This window comes from Callospermophilus lateralis, chromosome 13 (assembly GCF_048772815.1).
Source record: "Callospermophilus lateralis isolate mCalLat2 chromosome 13, mCalLat2.hap1, whole genome shotgun sequence".
NCBI lineage: Eukaryota > Metazoa > Chordata > Mammalia > Rodentia > Sciuridae > Callospermophilus > Callospermophilus lateralis.
This window is the reverse complement of record NC_135317.1, coordinates 71,584,437-71,606,453: the sequence shown is the minus strand read 5'-3', so window position 1 is coordinate 71,606,453 and position 22,017 is coordinate 71,584,437. Positions and strand designations below refer to the sequence as shown.

Sequence of the window (22,017 nt, the reverse complement as noted above, 5' to 3'; positions counted from 1 at the left end):
AAAAATAATAGATCAGGAAAAAACAGGCTGACAGTAAGCAGAGGCTGCTCCACTAGACCCTACATCTGCACTTCAGTGCACCCATGTCCCTCATCCCTTCCCATGACACAATCTTTACCTCCCTCCTTTGAGTTTCCTACACAGCTCCTATGCACAACTGCATGTCAAATCCCAAAGCAGATATAATTATCCCTATTAATTAATGAATAATTGAAACAGGTGGCTCAGCACCTTTCTCAAGTTTGTTTGAAAGTAGAGGGGCTAGAATTGGAATGTTGATCCATTTTCTTTTATTGAATATAAATATTATTCAGAACACACACTCTTGGAGAGAACACTTTGTAAGAAAAAACCCTCTCTGAATTTAGGAGCCGAGAGAGAGACTTGGATTCAAGTTAAAGTACTTGCCAAATGTCTGACCTTGAGCATGCCACCTCGTGTCACTTCTCTGGACCTCAGAGAGCTCATCTGTAGAATGACCAGGCCTACTTTACTAGATTGCTCTGAGGACAACATGAACCGTTTGGAAAGCCCTTGAAAGTTCTACAACTCTGAAGAGACTGCTGATGTTGGCCAACAGCAAGATGGTAAGGTTGGCAAATAGCAGCTACTCTAAAGGAATGTGGGGGGAAAAGAGATTGGAGCCAGACCTCAGACCTTGAACTAATGGATCAACACGTGAAAGGACTGGCTGAACTTGGTGGTCCCAGGTGGACGAGCAAACCGTTCACAATTCGAATGCACGCGGAGGAAATTCAGAGATGACACATTTGTAGGCACTAATTTTCTTAACGTCCTGGGCGAAGGTCTCACCCTCCTGCCCAACACCTTCCAGCACCCCCGCCCTGCCCTGGGCAGGCCCGAGCCCAGCCGGCCGCGACCTCTCCCCGGCCCCTCCCCGGCCCGCCCCCGGCCCCGCCCCAGCCCCGAGCCGCCCCTCCTTCCCCGCGCTCTCTGCTCCGGGGCCCCCGCCCAGGGCCGAGAGCCTGGCATCTCGGAGCAGCCCTGCTCCTGTAGAGTGGCGTCGACCGAGCTCTGCGCGCCGAGCCACACGAGAGTCCCAGCAGGTGGCCGCCGTCACCCTCTCGGCTGAAGCCTGGGTGAGGACACCGGGAGCGCCTTTCGGCTCGCCCCAGTTACTTTGAAACCGAAAACGTCGCTGCGGCTTCAGCTCGGTGCGGGGCCGCGGCGGCCGCTGGCCTGGCCGCCCTCCGGGCTGGTGTCGGGCCGGGCGGGGCCGGGCTGGGACCGAGGCGGTGGGGTCCGGGTCCTAGGCGCGGGAGGCCGGCGGGGCAAGTGGCCGAGTGGGTGCGGTGTGGAGCGAGTTTTCTTAGCAGGGGGGTGTGGCAAGGACGGAGACTGGGGGTTCCCGAGCTGGGGAGCTGTTCCAGAGTGGCTGAGGGCTGCAGAAGCCAGGTTCAGGTGGGGGTGCTCTGGCAGGGTGGACTTGCAGGCACACCCCAGCCCCTCCACTCCCTTAGCCATCCCTCCACTTCTGCAAGACTTTCCGAGCCGAGTTCCCCTCCAGAGGGAACCGTTAATATTGCCATGAATGGAAACCTCCACCGGTTCCATTGCACAGCACCCCCTCCCCAGAAGGTGAGTTCTAAGCGGTCTTGAAGCAAAAAACCAAGGGTCCCGGCGATGAAATGAGTTGTTCAGGGGCACCCGGACAAGTCGTGGATTCACCAGGACGTGTCCTCTCTCCGTACCCCGTCCCCGCCCGCCATTATGGCTCTGCAGGGTTTGGGCAGTTGTGAGAACTCTCGGTGAAGATCAGGGCCAAGCTCTTGCTGCTGGTCGCTCAGGGCCGCTCAGGTCTACTTTCTTTCTTTCTTTCTCGGCTGTTCTGCTCCCTCCAGTGGTTTCCATATTTGGCTATTTCAGATTTACTTTCGTGAGAACTCGGTTATCTCGCAGTTGACAGGCAGGACTGCCAGAGGCATGTTGAGGTTAGTGAAATGAGGCGAGGCTCCCTGCCCAGGCTGCCCCCTGCAGCCCCACCCTCCACAGCTCTGGGCTCTGACCCACGTTCTGGGAGAATGGAATCTAGTAAACCAGTTTAAGGCACTAAATCTTTATTGGGCACAGGTGCTGTGTGAGAACTGGACTAGGGCCAATGGATATGTTTCCTTTCTCCAGAGGTACATGCATTTTAAAAGGATTTTAGAAGACATGAAATGCAAAGAGATTGGCTGAAATACTTCTGGGAATAAAATAGTCTGTGTGTGTGTGAGAGAGATAATTTTAGACACCAAAAGGCTGGGCTAATGGGTTAAGACCTCTCAGGGCCCAGCATGACTGCCTGCTCTGCTTTACACACACACAAAACCCAAGTCAGGAGCCTTAACATAATTGTTGGTTTGGATGAATATCTGCGGTCTGAACACTCCCACCTCCAACTCCCATCTGAAGAAGAGAGAGAAATTGCTGCGGGAGAGATGAATGTGAGATGGAAGTGGGAAATGCCTGGCCTTTATAGAGGGTTTTTGTTCTTGTAACTCTAGGAATGGGTCAGCTCTTAGATCTCCATTTATCTCTCATTAGGTAAAAGACAGGAAAAAGCCTCCTGTCAGAGCCAGCTTCTGGAGAGGAGAAATGAATGGAGAAGGTGACTGGCCTGGGGTATGTGGTAGGTGGGGGAAAGAATAGCAGGCAGCAAGCATCACCTGAGAACTATTGGATGTGGGTGGTAGGACAGTGGAATGAATATGGAAAAGAAGTGGGGGCCCTGCCATGGGAAATATTGTCGTGACTTGAGTGTTTCAGGGGAAATATTTGCAGAGTCGGGGAGCTAGATACCTCTGAGTCATTCCCATTAGGCTAGCAATGGGAAAGGTGCCTCAGCACTTGAACAAATAAACCTTCTGTGATTATCTTTGCTTTACTAGAGAGGACCATGAAGAAATAATAATAATAATTTCTTGTTGTAAAACTCATTCCTTTCCCAAGCATTTTTTCATTACTCTTGTCACTTTGCTCTTATTTTGTCCTCCATGACACCCTCATGAGTCAGGCCAGAGCAGGATTATTCTCCACACCTCCCAGATGGTGAGGGGGAAGCACTGAGTATAAATAACACTCAAGCGCTTCTGCTGGATTAGGCTGGGGGCTCTAAGGTCTGGTTCTACTGCTCCAGGACCCTCACCCTGGTTTTTCACAGAGCCTCACATCTACCCATCTCCTCTTCATCTGAGGGGTCAGCAGGGGACCCAGATTCCTGGATGGTCTGTTCCCAGCAATATGGAGTAGATTTTATTGGAGACTTCCACAGTCTTTACCTGAATAGATACTTCATAGTCAGTTCTGCCAGCCAGGTGAACTCGGGGCAAGACCTGTATCTGTTTTTGTGTGTGTCCTGGAATCTGGCATAGAGTTTGCTGAATTGCACTGAATTCATTTAGGATGTGTCTCCCTTGGGCTGCAAGCTGAGAACATGTGCTGGGTAGGGCCTGGGAGAAAGACCTTGAACTGCTAGTAAGACTTGCTTAGATCCCAGGAATCAGTGTAACACTGTACAGTTTACAAATAGCCTACATCATTAGATTATCTCCTAGTTACTTCCCTGAGAGAAGGGAGAGGCAGGTGCTATTCCTTCCACTGTACGTAGTTGCAAGCTGGGGCTTAAAAGTCATGTGAAAGATCTCGGGTATGAGCAGAACCCAAGTTTTCTGAATGAAATTCCTGTGCTCTTCCCATGGTACTTTGACTAAAGGAATCCAAGATTCTGGGCAGGAAGGAGGTGACAGAACCAGCAAGGCATTCATCAAAAATTGCCAGGTACCTTTGTCACTGGTGGGGGTCTTTAAGAGTTCATAGACCAGGGGGAAGGGGGTAGTGGCAGATTCAATCTCTGAAGAATTTTCTCTGCCCAGTTTGTGGCTTTCCCAGTGTGTCTCTGAGCAGAAGCTCTTGTCTCAGCAGAGCTCCAGCAGAGGAGTACCGGTGTGCATGTGTGTTGGAGGTGGGGGGGGACACACTAGGACAGAAATGATCTCTAGGACTGGGGGCACCTGCTGCTACTGCTGCCAGGCTTGGACCAACATGTTGCTTTGCTTAAAGAAAAGCTTTATTGGAGGGACCCATATGGCCTCTGGCAAGTCATGTCTTGTGAGGAAGTAGAGTGGAGGACCAGGAGACAAAAGTGAAAATACTCATTGGTCCGGAGAGAGGCACATTTTGCAAACAACGACAAGTACATTTTGCATATTGGTGTCGGCAGGCAGGTGGTGGTGCTGTAGCAGAAGCAGTGTGCACCCCCATGGCTTGAACATGTGCAATGTACATCAGACATGCAGTTCCTGTGGACACCGTGTTAAATGGCTTAGCCCAGTGAGCATCCCTCCTGGGGTATTCTGAGGGGTATGTGCATGTGTGGCGGGGGTGCTATTCATTCAGCAGATCCCTGTGCCTCATTTCCTGACAACATGAGCTCTGTCATTTTCACTCCTAACCAATTCACAAAACCCCTGAAATTTCCCCCCCATGGCCTTTTCTTTCTTTACCGCAAAGGTGCTCTCTTCCCAACCAAACCAAGAGCACCTTCTCCACACTTCTGAGTCACTCCTCCCTCAGAGACAGGTTCCCTCCATTATTCCCTCCCCTCTCCACAGACTGCCTTCTGCTGTCTGCCTTTACCATTAAACAGGAAGGCCCTGTGTTTTCCAGCCCTTCTTCTCTCTCCTTCACCAATTAGTTTCTGAAAACAGTAGCCAGCACTTGCTCCCTCTTCCTCACTCAGCACCCAGCACCTGCCCTGCTGCTCAGATTGCCTTGTGAAGACTTCCAGGACCTGGTAATCTTCTGTCGCCAGCCTCTGCTGCAGCTGTCACCAGGGCGCTACTCTATCTCCACTGGTGTTTCCCAACTTGACCTCAAACTTCTAGTCCTCCCTCCCTCCCTGAAAGTGTCAGTGAGGGGCCCAGATTGCATCCAAAGGTGGATTTCTATTCCCCAGGCCCCTCTTCTAGAGCACTTTGTCAGTCTGAAGGCTTAACCCCACCCTTTTAAGGAAAGATTATTTCTCACCCAGCTCTATTCTTGGCCACTTTGATTTGTGATATTTCAGTAGCCCCTTAGATACTTGTCCTAAGCCACTTCTTCCTCTGCACCCTCCACAACTGTTGCAGAAGTCCTCTCTTTCCCAGTCAGTCCCCAGATCAAGGCTCTCCAGCCTTTTTCCTGGATCTCTGAATTATCCATTCTCTCCTTTCCTGCCCTAGGCCATCCATATTCTCTTTTCCACACTGTTGCAGAGGGTCTTCTTAATACATCACCTAGTCAACACTTACTGCTTTCAGTAATATCAGAGTGGAAATAGTGTGGTCTTTGGAATCTGGCAGAGCAAGCTGCAGCTTTGAGGAAGAATAGTACCTGGCAAGGAGCAAACACCAGGAAAGCAAATAAAACTGATTTGGGAAGCAAAATGGAGGCTCTGGCTTTATCACCATGATCAGAGCAGTTACTTCAGTGATACTCTACCGCGAAGTGAGAACAGGATGAGCTGGATTTGTTGCAAAGCCATTAGCCAGAGGCCTTTCTGTTCTCTCTTCTTCTTCTTCTCTCTCTCTTTCTCTCTCTCTCTCTCTCTCTCTCTCTCTCTCTCTCACAACATATATTTATTTAGTTGATGATAGAACTTCATTTTTCATTTACTTATATGTGGTGCTGAAAATTGAACCCAGTGCCTTACACATTCTAGGCAAGTGGTCTATCACTGAGATACAACCCCAACCCCTCAGTTCTCTCTTACTAAGGCAGATGACTTAGAACAGCTAGGCTGAGTTCTGAGTCTTCCAATAGTGAGGCCCTTGATCCTGGAGGATGGAGGCTGGTGGGTGGGGTTAAGCTAAGCCAAAATCAGGAAGGTCCCTCCTCTGCCCTCATGCTGTTAGGACTCTGAGAGAGAGGTTGGGCATGTGATTCAACCTAGGAAAACTTACCATGCCTCCCAGTTTAACATAAAGCAAAGGATTAGATGCTAATCTAATGAAAGAAGTTATCTTTCCCTAATCTAGTGAAAGAAGTTATCTAAAAATTGGGTGAGGTTGATTGTGGGGTTGGAGAACAGTAGACAGAATATGTCCATAAGGTCCCTTCAAGAGGCCTCAGCTACCAACTGGATGCGGGGAGGAAAAAAGGCATTGCCAGGAATGATTCCGTTATTCTGGTGACTGCAGCAAGGTAGACAGTGAGTGTTCACCAAAAGGGAGCTCTGGAGAGAGAGCAGCCAGGGAATGTGGAAATTGGCTCACTTTTGGATGTGCTGGCTTTGGAGTGTCTGCAAGGCATTCACAAGGACAGATGAGGTTGGCAGGAACACGGATAGTCTATAGGCAGAGGGGCTGTCTGGGATGGAGGAAGAGACAATTGGGAGTTGTTTGTTCATACATGGCTATAGAGGCCAGCTCAGTTTGGTTTCAGTGAAGCTAGAGGGAAAGTATTTTCAAGTGTGAGAGTTGGATGTGGAGAGTTGGAGTTAACCATGTCACATGCTGCCTAGAGGTCAGACAAGGGGAAAACTGAAGATTGACCATTAATGTTAAAGACCCATAGTCACTGGGGGACGTGGCGAGAGCAGTTTTGGGGATTGGTGAGGATGTGAGCAGGCTGGAGTGGCTATGGATTGGGTGGAAGAGAGGCCCACTCACATGGGGTATGAGGATGAGTCCAGAAATTTAGCTGTGAGATGGGAGAGAGCACAAGTTTTAGGGAAATCTGAGAGGGGGAATGTTTTGTTTTTCTTGAATCTTGGGAGACTCTGACTGTTTGATGCTGAAAGGAAGGAGAGGTGGGTGGTAAAGGAGGTGGAGGTGGGTGAGAATCTACATCAAAGGATCCCTGGGAAGGGAGGAAGACAGGAGTCCAGGGCAGGTGCAGACCATCTGGCGATTTTGGCCTAACTCAGAAGTCACCTCTGCAAACACCCTGGGAGGGAGAGAGCAGAGAAAGGCCCCCATATAGGGAGATATGCAGATCCGGTGGCAGGAAGTGGAGGTCGTTCTGGTCTGATGACTTCTAGTTTTTTTGGTGTGTGTTGTAGGAAATTAAGTTTCCTGGTGAGACTGAGGGGAGTGGTCAAGGTTTGTGGAGAAGAGAGAAAGCTTTGAAATAAACAGTGAAAACACAAATGAGCTCAAATAAAAAACTAGCCTTGCACCTGTCGACATGATCCCAAAAAGGACTCTGGCAAATGGCATTTTAGATCTAGCACCTGTGCAGTGCCTGGCACCTCAGTGGGGACACTATAAATGTCTGTTGAACTGAATTGTTGCCTATCCACCTACAGACATCCTTCTCAGCATTTCCCCTCTCCTTTCCAGGTAACTGGTGCCCTTAGGCCAGAGTTCTCCACTGTGGCTCCTAAGTGAGTGAGAAGCACTGCTCCAGCTTCACTCTTGACCATGTAGACCCTCCTTCTCATTAGCCTTCTACCCCACCCCAAGTCAGCCATCAGTAGTCAACCTTGCCCTCTCTAGCTGAAACTGGTAGAATTTGAGGATTTACAAACAGGTGGCATGTTCCATGGCAAAGAGGCTGTCTGCTTTCTGTGGAATACCACTAAGGCTCTCAGTCTTCAGGTCAGTATTTATTGAGCATCTGTCATGTGCACCACTGTAAGGGTTGGAACCTCAGAAAGCAAAAGAAACAACCCCTGCCCTCTTGGAGCTTTTATTCAGAGAGTAAAGAGGGTAAACATAGAATATCAAAAGGTAATAAGGGCTTCGGAAAAAAATACAACAGGGGATGGGAGTGCCAGGGACATTAGGTTTCCATATAGGTTGGTTGGCAAAGGCCTCACTAATGAGGCAGCATTTGAGCAGATGCCTGAAGCAAAAGAACAAGTCCTTTGGGCATCAGGGTGAAGAATATTGTAGGATTAGCAAGCAGAAGGCAATTGTGCCATTAAGAAAAAGCAAGGTCAGTGTGACTGGAGTTAATGCGGGTGGGGGGGGCAGGGAAGATGGGGGAAGCAATTAAGAAGTGAAGATGGAGAGAATGGAAGGCCACATCACAGTGGGCTCTGCCATCTGAGGACCCTAACTCCTAAATGTGATGGTACCCTTGCAGAAAAGAAGTGACAGAGATGACTTCTGTTTTTTAAAGGCCCACTCTGACTGCTCAGATGTGAATGGGCTATAAAGGAGCAAGGTAGAACAAGAGACCAGTTAAAAGATGAACGCTATAATTAGTGGAGAGATGGTAGCACCACTTAGACCAGGGTGGTTATTCTGAAATCAATGAGAATTATTTAGATTGGGAATATGTTGGGATGGAAGAGCTAGTAGGATCTGGCCTTGTGAAATGGAGAAAGGAACCAAGGATGACTCCCAAGATGTAGGCCCAAGCAACAGGGTGATTGGTGGTACCATTTCACTGAGATGGATAAAAGCTATAAGGGGAGCAGGTTGGTCGGGGATTGGATGTGATAAGTTTGTGATGCCTACTAAATGTGGGGGAATGGACTAGGCAGTTGAGGGGTTCATATACATAGAAATTGGGACATTGTATGCTATTGATGTTACGTAAGCTGGGATGGACTCGGCAAGAGAATGGGTGTAATTAGAAAACAAGAGGAAGTGCAGCACCTACTTGGAGCTCCCCAAGAAGGGGGCCTAAGACTGCTACAGTAATCTAGTCGGTGCTTCTTGCACTGTTGCACTCATAGAGTCTAGCCTGGGAACTTGCTAAAATATCACTCTTCTCATTGCTACTGAGAAATCTTGATGCTGAAGTATATTAACTAGGGTAGGCTAAACTACTATAACAAATAGACCCCCTCAAAGTAGAGGTCTTGTCCTTCGGAATAAAGAATCCAAGCCAGCAATTTTATCATGCTTGGGGACAGATTTTTAGGTAGCACGTGCTAGGACCTGACCACTCTGAGAACTGCTCAGATCCCCATATGATCCCCGCCTGTACTGAACACCCCTTGGGAATGAGAGCTGTCCAGCAACCCACTCTAGCCCCACCCATGATAGAATAAGGCATAAACCTATCTGCATGCAATAGGCACTGAGTAAATCTGGCTGGAATGGAAAGGTTGATATTACACGATTATTAAGTGCTGATTATGCGCCAGACACTATGCGCTGCTAATTTATTTGCATTAACATATTTAATCTTAACTATAAGCCTTTGAGGCAAGTATGGTTTTTTGTCACATTTTCTATATGAGGACAAGGTGCCACAGGTCAGAGGAAGGCAGAAATCCCAAAAGTCTGGCTCCAAAGCTGGTCTCTAGCCAGTAGGCTCTACCATCTTTCAAGACCACTTGGTGTTGGTTGGGATGGTGGCACATCTCCCAGCCATGACACAGAGTTAAGAACACTGGATTTGGAGTCAGAAAGTTTATACAGGTTGAGCATCCCTAATTCAAAAATTCAAAATGCCCCAAAATCTGAAACTTTTCTATTGTCAACATGATGCCACCATTGGACACTTGCACACCATGAAACTCTGTTTCATGCACAGAAGTATTAGAACATTCTACTAATTACTTCCAGGCTATGTGTATGAAATGTATAAGAAATAAGAATGAATTTTGTGTTTAGACTTGGGTCCCATCCCCAAGGTATCTTGTTATGTATGTGCAAATGTTAAAACAAAATTCAGAATAGAAAACACTTCTGATTCTGAGAATATTGGATAAGGAATACTAAGCCTATGTTTTAATTTTCTGCTCCACCACTTAGCTGTATGATTGGAGGTAAACTGCTTAACAACTTGGGGCCTAGATACTAGATTGCAAATGGAACAGTGAAAATGTTGTCACAGGATCAGTGGAGGCCTGGGTATTATATTGTATGTAAAGTAAGCTGGCAACTGGTAGTAGGTGCGAGGCACCATCATCATCACCACCACCACCCCCTTAAAAAACGAACTGTGAGGGCTGGGGTTATAGCTCAGTGGTAGGATGCTTGCCCAGCATATGTGAGGCATTGGGTTCAATTCTCGGCACCACATATAAATAAATAACAACCACACGACAAAAATCTGTGGATCTCCTGCAGTTACCTAAAAGAGCTTCCAGAAGGCAGAGACCATAGCAAACCAGAACAGATCTTTGGTAAATTTTATGTGTTGGTATTTCTGCATGTTATTTGGCTTGATGAGTTTTGCTGTTTTTTGCTTGCTTGATTTTTTAAATGTGAAGTTCTTGACTAACTTAAGTCCTTCCAGAGCTATGTGGCTAAATTGGGGAAAGAAAGAGCCACTCCCCAAATTCTGCCTGTTTCTCTTGGGTCTCCTTTCTGGATTCTCCCTCTTCTGTGTTATCAAGCCATGAGTTTCAAAGGCCAATGTCAAGCGTTATCGCAAGGGACTGAGTTCTTAGAGTCAGACCTTACAATGACTGGCTGTGTGGGGGACATCTGGGGTGTGCCTGAGAGTGGACCTCAGGAAGATTCTTCCCCTGAGGCTGGATTGAGAGGGCCTCTGGTCCTATCTGCTTCTTCCATGATCCTGGGCCAGAGCTGACTTCACTACCAGTTAGGAGGGGGTTGCCCTACCTCCCACACAACATCCCCTCATGCTCTAGCCACAAACTTCCAGCTCTGGCAGTAGACTGTTGTCAGTATGTCACATGTCTGTGACCAGATTTAGAGATATATATCTCCACAGTTGACAAAGGCAGCTATATGTGAGCATTTATAGGAAGGTGGGTCACAGCTAGAATGATGTTGACCTTTGGTGGCTAAGCATCACCAAGTGGTCAAACCACTCCTTGTCCACAGGAGATATGTTCCAAGACCCCCAGTGATAAATGCCTGAAACCTCAGATGATACCATACCCTATTTATACATACATACCTACAGTAGGGTTTAATTTACAAAGTAGTCACAGTAAGAGATTAGTAACAGTAACTAATAAAAATAGAATAATTAAAACCATATGCTACAATAAAATTGCCAGCATAACTCTTTTTTGCCTTGGGGCCAGTATTAAATAAAATAATGTTTACTTGAACACAACACTATAAACTGGAACAGTGGGTCTGATAGCCAGGATGGCTATCAAGTGGGGATGCTGGACAAAGAGATGGTTCACATCTCAGCATGGAGCGGGATAGTATGATATTGCATCATACTACTCAAAATGATGTGCAATTCCAAACTTACTATTAGTTTCTTTCTGGAATTTTTATTAGAATGTTTCAGACCTTGGTTCATCACAGGTAGCTGAAACCAAGAGAGCAAAACTGAGGATCGGGGGAGCTACTGTACTCATTAGCATATCTGTTCTGGAGCCTGTGTAGAGTGGTCTCAGGTCCTTTGCCATCCTTCAGAGCACCTTTCTTAGGCCATGAAGGGTGGGGTTATACCCAATCCTTACTTGAAAATACTTCTGAATTCACCCTAAATCTAAAGTGTTGTTTATTTGGCTATGTATCCAAGCTCCTATGTCCACAGGACCATTGGAATCCCATTCAGTTTCTTTGTGTGTGCTATGTGTGCCTAAGTGAGCAAATAGGTAATTAGGAAGGGAGAATGGAAGAAAAAATTGGACCTGAGATGGTAGTCCCATAACTCCTCCGGGCGAGGATTTGCCTACATTCAGAAATATAGTCCAGCTGGGGAGGAGGGATCCTTTTCAATAAGAAGTGGAATCTGTGGCAAGAACCAAGGTCAGAGGGCTAACCCAGCCTGGGGAGCCCCACAAAGGGTAGGGTGCTGACAAAGAGCCTCCTAGTGGTTTGGTCCGGGCTGGGAAGAGAACCAAAAGTACAGTGTCCCCAGGGCCAACAGATCAGGGGTTTTCAAGAAGGAAGTGCCAAATGCCACATAAAGGGCAGGAGGACAGTGATTTAGAAGAGACTGTTTGGCAAATCCAATTATGTGATTATAGTTTAGCTCATCACATTAGCATAATGTGTTTTTCCATACTAGGACCGTTACGTACACCCCTCACCCTCATGATTTGGGCCCCCTCAGCTTATTCAAGGGTACAGATGAACTCAGGAGGATAGGGAACACAACAGGAAAGTGCTGGTGAGGTCTAATGAGGGACAAGAGTCTTTGGCCACTATCTGGATCAGGTACCACCCTGGAGCCGCCGGGAGTGGGAAGGTGTTTGGCTGGAGCTATGACTGGGCTTGAGATGGTGAGTGACCTGGGTTCCAGAGAATGAGAAATCCGAACCCATCAAACTGCATTTCTGTTTCCTCCCCTGCCTCTGCAGGTGGTAGGGACTCAGCAAAGGAACTATTTGCACAAAGTGGTTGGCTAAATGAATGAATGTAACCATGAATTCAAAATACTGCATTGGGTGAAAAGGGATCAGAAAAAAAATGGAGGATAAAAATAGAGAAATGAGAAAATGACAACAGAAGACAGTTCTAGGTAGAAAGAAAGCAGTCAGCCTAGTTAAGAGTGCCAGAGGAGAGGGAGCAGCCCTGTTGTATGTTTGGGGTCAGCAGTAGTGACTAATGAAAAAGCTCGTGATGTGGGGAAAAAACATGGAAATAGGTACAGTTTGGTGAGTAAATATAAATGTCAGCCAGCAGTGTGCCGTGCCAGCCAAAAGGTTACAGTTATGACCTTGAGCCTTAATAGATGTACTACTGACTGGGAGTGGGGAGACAAAGAGAGGGAGTAAGGAGTGGCCTGATAGGACTTGACTGTGGTCAGACCACTCGCCCAGCCCATCACATTTCCTTCTGGGCCCAGACAAGGGGATAGAGATGCAGAAAAAGCAATGTCCATTCCCAGGAAACTGATGGGTGGAGAGACAAAGCCTAAGAAGAACATGGGAAGGCAGTGGGCTTGCTAGGCTTAGGCAGGACTTCTTACTCAAACAGGTCTTCAGGAAGAGGGATTAGGCTTTCTCCCAGGGGTCCTCACCTTTCCTATCTCACTGGACAGCAGCACCCAGGTCCAGGTATGAAGTCCCAAATCTTGAATGTTAGCCTTGGTTCCTTCTGTGCTTTCCAGTGTCACTTTCAATCTCCTGTGAAAACGTCCCGAATCTCTCCCTCTCCCCACCCTTCTTGGACCCACACCGTCTCCTTCCCCTGGATGGTGTTCCCTTTCTTAACTTCCCCTGCGGTCCCTGATCCTTCATTCTCCATTTAGCCTTTGGAATGGTCTTCAAAGGTGCTCATGTGGCTTCCTGTTGCTCTGTTCTTAGGATAAGCCCCAACCCCTTCCCTGATCCACCTGTCCCTGTGGGTGCTGGCTCCCGCTTGCTCCTACTGCTTTTCTCCTCCAGGACACTTGGGCAGCACTGCCTCCCTTCTGTTTCTCTGACGTGGCCAGTCCTTGCCAGCACTGACCTTTGCCCTCACTGGCCCTCCCTCCATTCCTCACACCTGCTGCCAGGTATCACCTCCTCCATGAGGTTTTCAGTCTAAAGTGGATGCTTCTAGCTCAACATCTTGTTTATTTTTTTCAAAGACCTTATCATATCCTGTGATTGCCACCTTTGTTTGTTTTCCCTTTGTCACTTCCATTAGATTGTAAATGCCATGGACCATTTTTCTTATCCACCCTTGGCCCTGAGCCCTGACATGTCAGGCAGCTGGTTATCCTCAGAGTGGATGATGATGATGGAGGCTTAGAGGAAATGCTTAATAATTATAATAGAGTTTTGTGCAGCACCATTACAAGCACTTAATGCCGGCGGGGGTGGGGGGTGGTCTACAAACTTTTTCTGTAACTATTTTAGGCTTTGTAGGCTTATATGGTCTGTGTTGCAACTACTTAGCACTGCTGTGATAGTGTACAGACAACTGTAGGCAATAGAACAAATGAATGTTCCTGTGTGCCAATGAAACTTAGTTTACAAAAGCAAGTAGCAGCCTCACTGAGCACACCTGTAATCTCAGCAACTCAGGAGGGTGAGGCAGGAGGATCCCAAGTCCAAAGCCAACCTCACCAAATTAGTGAGATCCTAAGCAACTTAGTGAGATTCTGTCTCAAAATAAAAATTTTTAAAAAGGACTGGGCATGTAGCTTCGTGGCTAAGCACCCCTGGGTTCAATCACTGGTATCAAAAAAAAAAAAAGTATCAGACTAGCCATCCCCTGATGCATAGTATTAACTTAGTTAATCTTCAAAAGTTATATGAGGTAATTACTATTATCACTACCACCATTTTCAGATGAAGAAACCAAGAGTCTTAGACACTAAATAACTTGACCTCAAGCAAGAGAAGTGGAACCAGAGTTTGGACCCACATTACTGCACTTCAGAGCCCCTGATGGTGCCTACCAGATGCTGCCTCTCGGTGGGCCCTGGAGAAAAAGGGAGGAACCCCAGCTCCTGCTTATCCCAAGGGCCTCACTGCTTCCTGGTATGAAGAACTCTCCAAGGTTCAGTATTCTCATTCAGTAATTAGGGAATGATGCTAATATGTGTATCATAGTGTCGTCAGGATTAAAATGAGTTAAACAGGTAACTTAGCTGGCTCCATGCCCAGGATTGATTCTAGTCTTGGGTTCCATATACATCTTTCCGTATCATCCCCTTGTCCTCTCCTCAACCAGAACAGTCCTAGGTTCTCTTCATGGCCCTGCATACAGCAACTTTCTTGCACTGTGGCCTTGTCCATTAGCCCCAGTTTCCTTATTGACAAGCGCTTGAGTGCTTGGCCAGGCATGGTAGGTCTGAGGGTCAGGAGATTAATGGGGATGGCCATCCCCTCGGGCAGCCTCCTGAGGGGTTCCTGGATAACAGCGGGTCATTGGAGATTCACAGAATCAGAAATGAGGAAGGGTCCTAAAGTAGTACTAGAGTCAAACAAGCCTTCCTGGGGGGAAGTTTGTGTGACCAAATCAGTAGTGCTTGCTCCTTTTTTTTTTTTTCTCTTGGTTTAAACAGAGCAAATTTGAAAGTCCTCCTTATTCCCTAAAAGTAGCTCAGGTAGACTCTGGATGGTTCTGAGTGGCTTCCCTTCAGTGAGACTGACCTAAGGCATCCTCAGGATACGCGTGGGTGTGTCAGCAGCAGCAGAGATGCCTTTTAGCCATTGCACACTTTTCTGTTCACCAATGTAGTATGCCGTGCTGCCAGGAAAATGAGGAAGCAGAGATTTCCTGACAATTTGGACAGAATCACACTTCTCTTCCAAGGAATTAAAGTCAGAATACATCACTCTTCATCCTGGTTGGTGGCCTATCATCACATCTCTTCTGGCTACTATGGTGTCACCTGGTCTGGCCTTGGTCGCCCTCCCTTGATAGGCCCCATGGAAGAGGGCTTCATTGCTTCTGGCTTTCACGAAGGCCCTTCCTCTTTGTCTAACCTGACTGGTTAAATATCAATAAAACCAGTTTCTCCCATAGGTCACATAGAGGGTTTTTTGGGTTGTTTTTAAGGTTAGGGTTGGAGGAGAGCCCTGGCAGTTCTTTGGCGCGGCTGCTTCTTCCCAGTCTTAGATTTCTGGGCTGGGCTGTCACAGACAGATTGTTTCAGTTCTCTCTTGTGCCATGGAAATAACATAGAGAAAAAGAGCTTTTCTTCCCCCGCCCCCCTTTTTTTTTAAACATTCATGGTAGGAAATCATCTTCTTGAGAAAGCAGATCACTGAATTCAAGGCCAGGTGCAATCTTGAACAGGGAGTTGCTGGCCTCCTAGCTGGTGAGCCTCTGGCATCAAAGCCAGGGCTACTGTCTTCTAGAATACCCAGGGCACAGCTTCCAGAGCCTCCCTGGGTTACTGCATCTGCAAATTGTAACTTTTCCTAATTACTAGTCACAGTTTCTCCTCCTTTGAGCCCAGGGTCCTTCAATGGGCCTTAGGAAGGTTTGGAGAATAACATATTTGCATCCCCCTCATATTGCTGAATGTGAGTATTAGGGAGTTGGCCGTAAATATTCCTGGAAAGGCCTGAGAAGAACTGAGACATGGACAATTGCAGTTGAGCAGCCCATCCATGACTGGGCAGCTTTCACTGGTCCATGTGGTGTTGCTTCCCAACTGTCCATAACTTGAAGTCTATCCTGGAGCACTGGGCCAGCCTTTGTATTCCCACCTCATCACCCAGTTCTACAGCTTTCACCTCCCAAAGAAAGCGATCTCTCTTGGCTCTTCAGCTTAGTATCCTCCCTTGCAGAGGAGCCTTGGAGAAAGGCCAGGGGCTTCTCCTATATCCTCAAGATCCTCCCAGGTACCACCCCAGTACTTAACAGTGGTCCTTAATCCTGTGTGTTTTTGTCTAATCTAGTCACTAATAGCTTGAATCTTGGGTCTGGAAACAAGTCAAAAAAGAGTCACAGAAGGCTAAAGGGGATATTCTTTGGGGAAAGCAGCACCAATTAAATCATACATGGGGTGTGACACAGAGGCTGTGCCCCAGCAATGTGTGTGCACAAGAGGGTTAATGCTTTTATACTCACTTCAGAGAGTTTTCCAATGTGTTCTCTTGGCTTATCTTTCCATGTCTTCCTGGCATAGACTAAACCCATTCCATCAAACATCCCCACTAAGAAAAGTATTTGTAAAGTGAAAAAAATTTTAATTCCCCAGACACATTTTTAAAATTTTTTTAAGTTGACAAATTCTGCATCTTTAATGAGAATTCCTGGTATTCTTAGATCTAACACACTGTTTTTTTTTTAATTGAGGTAAAAGCCACACAACATAAAAGTAGCCATTTATAAGCATATAATTCAGTGGTATGCAGTATGTTCACAACATTATACAACCCTTGGGCAGGTTTTAAATTACTTGTATCACAAAGAAAACATGGTCATTCCTAGGAATAATGAAATTAAATGATAGTTTATATAATATGATGAATCATATAATTTTGATTAATCATATAATTTATTCCAATAGAAGAGATGTGAGAGGACAGCTGGTCTCACTAACCCCACTCTACCAAGACTGTCCCAAAGGCATCCTGACCTTACAAAGCCTCCACCCACACCCTCGCCTTCCCTCTTGATCCTCTCTTCCTGGTGCCAGTCCTTCCCTGGAGTCTGAGTCTCATCTCCAGTCTCCTCTCCTTCAGCCCTCCCAGCCAACCCATTTCTACACCTAAGTATGTGACCTCACAAAGTGCTCCCCAGACATGGGCCATTGCTTTGGGTCCGGCCGTCCTCACCTTCCTTTGCTCCCTTGTAGTCTCTTTCCATAAATTCCCAGCTGGGCTGTCTTCCACACTTATAATCCCCCCAAAAAAGATCAAAATCATGGGGTAAAGTGTGCAGTTACTGGCTATGGTATTCATTTGGGGATCTTCACCATGTGCTCCTCCCACCTCTCCCAACTAGTGTCACACAGATCTTTCTAGGTATTTCCAAAAGCTAGTTAAGTTGTACAGGAGTTGGACACAGGCTCTGGAAAAGCTGGGAAGCCAAATAGGATACTTGGAGGGAGGCATCCATACTCCTCCAGGGCTGAAGGCACTAGGGAGGGGACCCAGGAGCTGGGGATCATGCTGGGTCAGCCTGGTGGGAATTAGTCCACGAAGAGGGGACTTTGGGCAGTGGGGTCTTAGAGCCATGAAAGAGACCCAGTCATGTTGAGATGTTGCCCAGTACTGGGAGACTGGGAAGAAATCCTCTGGCTTCTCCCCTCCTCCCACTTCCATCTCCGACCACTGCCTTTCATTGACTGAAACCAGCTAGAAGCCAGGGAGCCTGGAAAGCAGAGTTTGTAGGGGGTAAGCCTCACCCCACCCTTGCAGAACAAAACCTTGCAGAACAAAAGTAGTGAGGAAGCAAGCCAGCAAGTGACCACAGTGTTCCTTTACTTCCACTATAGTGACAGTTAATTACTAACCATTCTAAGAGCGTTTATGATACCCTCTGGGAAATTCTTTTATGACTTTCATCTAGAAAATGCCACCTTCTTGGAGACCAGCTGAAATGCTTTCTTCTCAGGGAAATCAGGATGGACACCTCAGAAAATGTTGGCCACCCCTCATCTGGGCTTCAACCGTTCTTTGTCTAAATCTCTTGGTGGCACTTGCCACCAGAATATTACAATTTATCATTTCTATGTCTGATTTCTTCTGCCCTTGGAGGGCCGCAGGTGTGGTCACAATGTCACAGGCTTTTGCATTCTTAAGATCTAGTGCAGGATGCAGTCAGTACAGCTGCATCGGTGCCAGGGACATACGGAGCAGCAGGCTGTGGAGGGTTCTTGCCCAAGATTCCACAGCTGGTGAGCGGCTGAGCATGTGGTGGGACTGTCTGTCCACAATCTCTTACCCAGGAGACTTGGTCATGTGCCCTTTTTACTCTGGGATATGCTTTGTTGTAATCAGAACTACCCAAGAATCAGCACTTTAAAACCCTGGAGACACAATTCCTGGGCTTATATCCTAGGAACTGTAATGTAGTGTTTAAAAATTTCCAGACCTCCATGAATCCAGAGAGGGTGTCAGGGATCTCTACAGGTGGTGTGGACAGACAGACAAGGATCGACCTTTCTTCATTAAACCTCGAGACTAAATTAACATGTGGCCTTTTTGTTGTAGCTAAAGGCTCAATGCGTGCTGCTTCTGTATGTGAAACTATTATATGTTCCTCAGAAACAAGTAAATCAGAAGGAATGTATTAGTAAAGAATTTAAGTTGCGACATGCACATCTGTTCTTGGAATTCTCAAAAAAAAATATTCTCCTGGAAAAGATGCATCCATTTGTTAAAAATCAAAAACAACAACAGAAATGGTGTTTAAAAGAAATTCTGTGGTTCTTAGGGAGCAGATAGGTGAGATTTTTCTCTTTTCTTACTTGACTTGAGCTAATAACTCCTCAGCAGGAGGAGCACACTGTACCGAAGGAATCAGGTACTGTTGACTACAGAAAGACCATGTGCAAGTTCTATTATTAGTGGCTTTGATGATTTCTTCCTTTTTTGTAAGAACTGAGCTTCTTTGCTGTTCCTGTTACATAAGCTATTATACACAGAGGGGAAAGGCTTTAATAAAGCGGGGTGCTGACTCATTCCTACGAAACAGCTGCCTGGGAATAACAGAGGACCAGCTGGAGTGCCTCATTAACCAGAGAACCATATATGTTAGGCAAAGAGCAGCCTTTTTAGTTCTGTTGTTAGGCTCTCGTGTGGGTGGAGACCTGAGGAAACTTCAGAGGAAGGAGCAGGACCCCACCCTGTGAGATACCACAGCTCCCTTTGCCATGCAACAACATCAGAAGTCCCTACCTTACAGTTAAATGTAAGCGTTGGGTTTTTTATGTGTGTAATGAGATAAAAACTCAATTTCATAAAAACAGATATTGAACAAGACAGATAAGGGCAGTGAACAAGGTCAGTGGATGGCTTGGGCTTGCTGAATAGGTCTGGGAAATGTACCTATGGGTGGGGAGAAGAAGGGCGAGGCATTAGTCCTCGGGCCTCTACTGGCTGTTGAGCAGCACCAAGGAAACTGTCTTTGAGGGTCAGCTAGGGCTGGACCAGCAATTGTTAAAGTGGCAAGATACAAACCTACACAATAGCCTATTAGAGCAGTGAGTCCCAAAGTGTGCTTCAGGGTCTCTATAGTGCCAGAGCAGCTCCCACGAGGAAAGCATGCACAAGATCTTGCTAACCTCGGGCAAGTTCAGAAAAAAAACCGTTGTGTGCACCTCTTTCCAGCTGGTGCCCATGGACCTCCTGCATTGGTGGCTTGAAACCAGCCATGGAGGGAGTATTTATAGCCACAGAAGTTGGCAAATGCTACAGAATGGAGCTTTTCCTCCAGGAGAGCATATTGTTAAACATTTACAAGCACATCCCTGATTGGATTGCCTGACACCCGTTCAGAGGGTCTGTACTGTCAGAACTATTTTCATAATACTAAAACATCCTTCACCACTTTCGCTCTTCTTTCCCAAATGCTCAGAGTTGCTTTCCAGACACTGTGACACATGATGCTGCAGATCAAATGTGGGAGCAGATGCCAGAATTCAGCTGTCTTCTTGTAAGCCAGATAGTAAAGAGATGTGCAAAAACAGTGCCATTCTTTTTACTGATTTTTTTTTATATGTGTGTCGGGGAAAATGTTTGTTTTTCTCAAAGATATTATTTATATTAAACATATGATTGGTTTATTATGTTAAAGTGAATTAATAAAGAAATATTGTTAAGTTTATCACTTTTAATCTCAAATACAGTAAATATTGATAGATAAAATACCTTAGGAGTCCTCATTTTAAAAAAATTGATTTATTTTAGAGCAACGTTCGCTTCACAGCAAAACTGAGAGGAAGTTTAGCATATCGATTTTTTTTCTTTCCTGGATTGTGCCTTTGGTGTTATATCAAAAAGTCATTGCCAAACCCAAGAACTAGATTTTTTCCTCCTACACTGTCTTCTAGGAATTTTATAGTTTTTCATTTTACATTTGTATCTGTGATCCATTATAATTTAAATTTTAGGATGTGTGTAAGATCTGTGTCTAGGCTCATTTTTTTTTTTTTTTTTTAATGTGATGTCCCATTGTTCCGGCACCATTTGGCTTTGCATCATTGAACAGTACTACCTTGTCAAAGGTCAGTTAGCTGTATTGATGTGGGCCTATTTCTGGGCTCTCTGTCCTTCCACGGGTCTGTTTATCTGTTCTTCCCACACTAACACTGTGGTTGATTACTGTAGTAAGTGTTGAAGTTGAGTGGTGTCAGTCCTCCAACGTTGTTCTTCTCCTTCAATATTTCGGTGGTTATCCTGGGTCTTTGTGTCCTGAATTTTTAAGGGTATTGTCTACTTTGTTTGTATTGTCAGAATAAAATTTACCAGGTTACTAAAGAGCCGCAATTTACCTCACAGTTCTGGAGGCTGGGAAGTCCAAGGCACTGGCAGGTTCAGTGTTTGGTGAGGGCTATTCTGTTTCTAAGGTGGCACATTTTTGCTGTGTCCTCACATGACAGGAGAATAGAAGGGCAAAATGTCTTGCTAATTCCCTCCAGCCCCTTTATAAGGTTGCTAATCCCATTCATGAGGGTGCTACCCTCATGATGTGATCACTTCCTAAAAGCCCCACCTCCTAATACTATCACATTGGATCTTAAGTTCCAACATAGGAATTTGGGGGGCACATTTATAGTCAAACCATACTACATGTGAAAGGGGAGGAGTCCTGAGACCACAAAGTTTGAGAACTGCTGATGTAGAGAAAGATGGACATATAGATAAGTGCAGCAGATTCTTGTGCTGGGAAAGAAGACAGAAAGTAGTGGAGGGAAACTGAACTGAGTTTTGTACATCTCCCTGCTTGTTCTAGAGACTGAATGAGTCTGTTAACTTTAGGGTGCATCTCCAAGATTCCATATTTAGATGCTGTGTGACACAGGCATGATCCTTGTCTTAGAAGAGAGTCCCAGAGGGCCGTAGAACATGACCTAAGGGTGTTGGATGTGAAATGTCATCCTTCCTTGAGACTAGAGACCACAGGGCAGGTTAAGGCAGTGGGAGATTGGTTCTTGCAGTTTTCTGAGAGAAAGGTGGCTCTTGGTTATCAGGGTTGTGCATGAAAATCATGCGAAGAGGCATACCTCTTCATCTTCAGAATTAAAACTTTGTTAAGTACCAAGAACAAACCATGTTAAAAGGGGAATAATAACACTCACCACTCACCTGTCAAGATTTACAGGAAACACATGCTAAAGGGAAGAGGTGGGGTAGGTTCTGGTCTCAAACCTCAGGATTAAAAAAAAAAAAAGTCCCCTGGTCTGCCAGACTCCTCCAAGGACAAAGCTGATTTGCCTAAAGAGGCTAGTTGTTTACTCTGCTCCTTTGTCCCCAGCCACACTCCAGATTTCCACCACTCTGGCAGGGAGAGAAGCCAGACAGGTTACATAGGAAAGAAAGGCAAGCAGATGACCCAGGCAGGGCTGGGTGGCAAACGGGGCTGTGTGTCTCTCCCCTGGCTTGTTGGAGCTTGCAGCTGCTCCCAGGCCCAGCAGAGTCATAAGGATCTCCAGAGCAGCCAAACCAAGCAAGTCTGCAGGCCAGGCCTTCCCGACCCTGGCCATGTGGAGGGGTAACATCCCCAGTAACCACTCCAGAAAGCCTCCCATCTTTAACCTTTTGCCAGATTCTGAAAGCACATTTCTACACGGTGCCCCAAA

General features: G+C 46.4%; 1 protein-coding gene across 1 annotated transcript in view; it reads left to right on the top strand.

Annotated features, from left to right (window-relative positions):
• Positions 1-984: 984 nt before the first annotated feature.
• Positions 985-22,017, top strand: part of Traf5 (TNF receptor associated factor 5) — a 48,951-nt gene continuing 27,918 nt past the window's right edge. The window contains exon 1 of the mRNA XM_076831711.1: positions 985-1,100. The gene's annotated coding sequence lies outside the window, so the exon portion shown is untranslated. The remainder of the gene's footprint in view (positions 1,101-22,017) is intronic.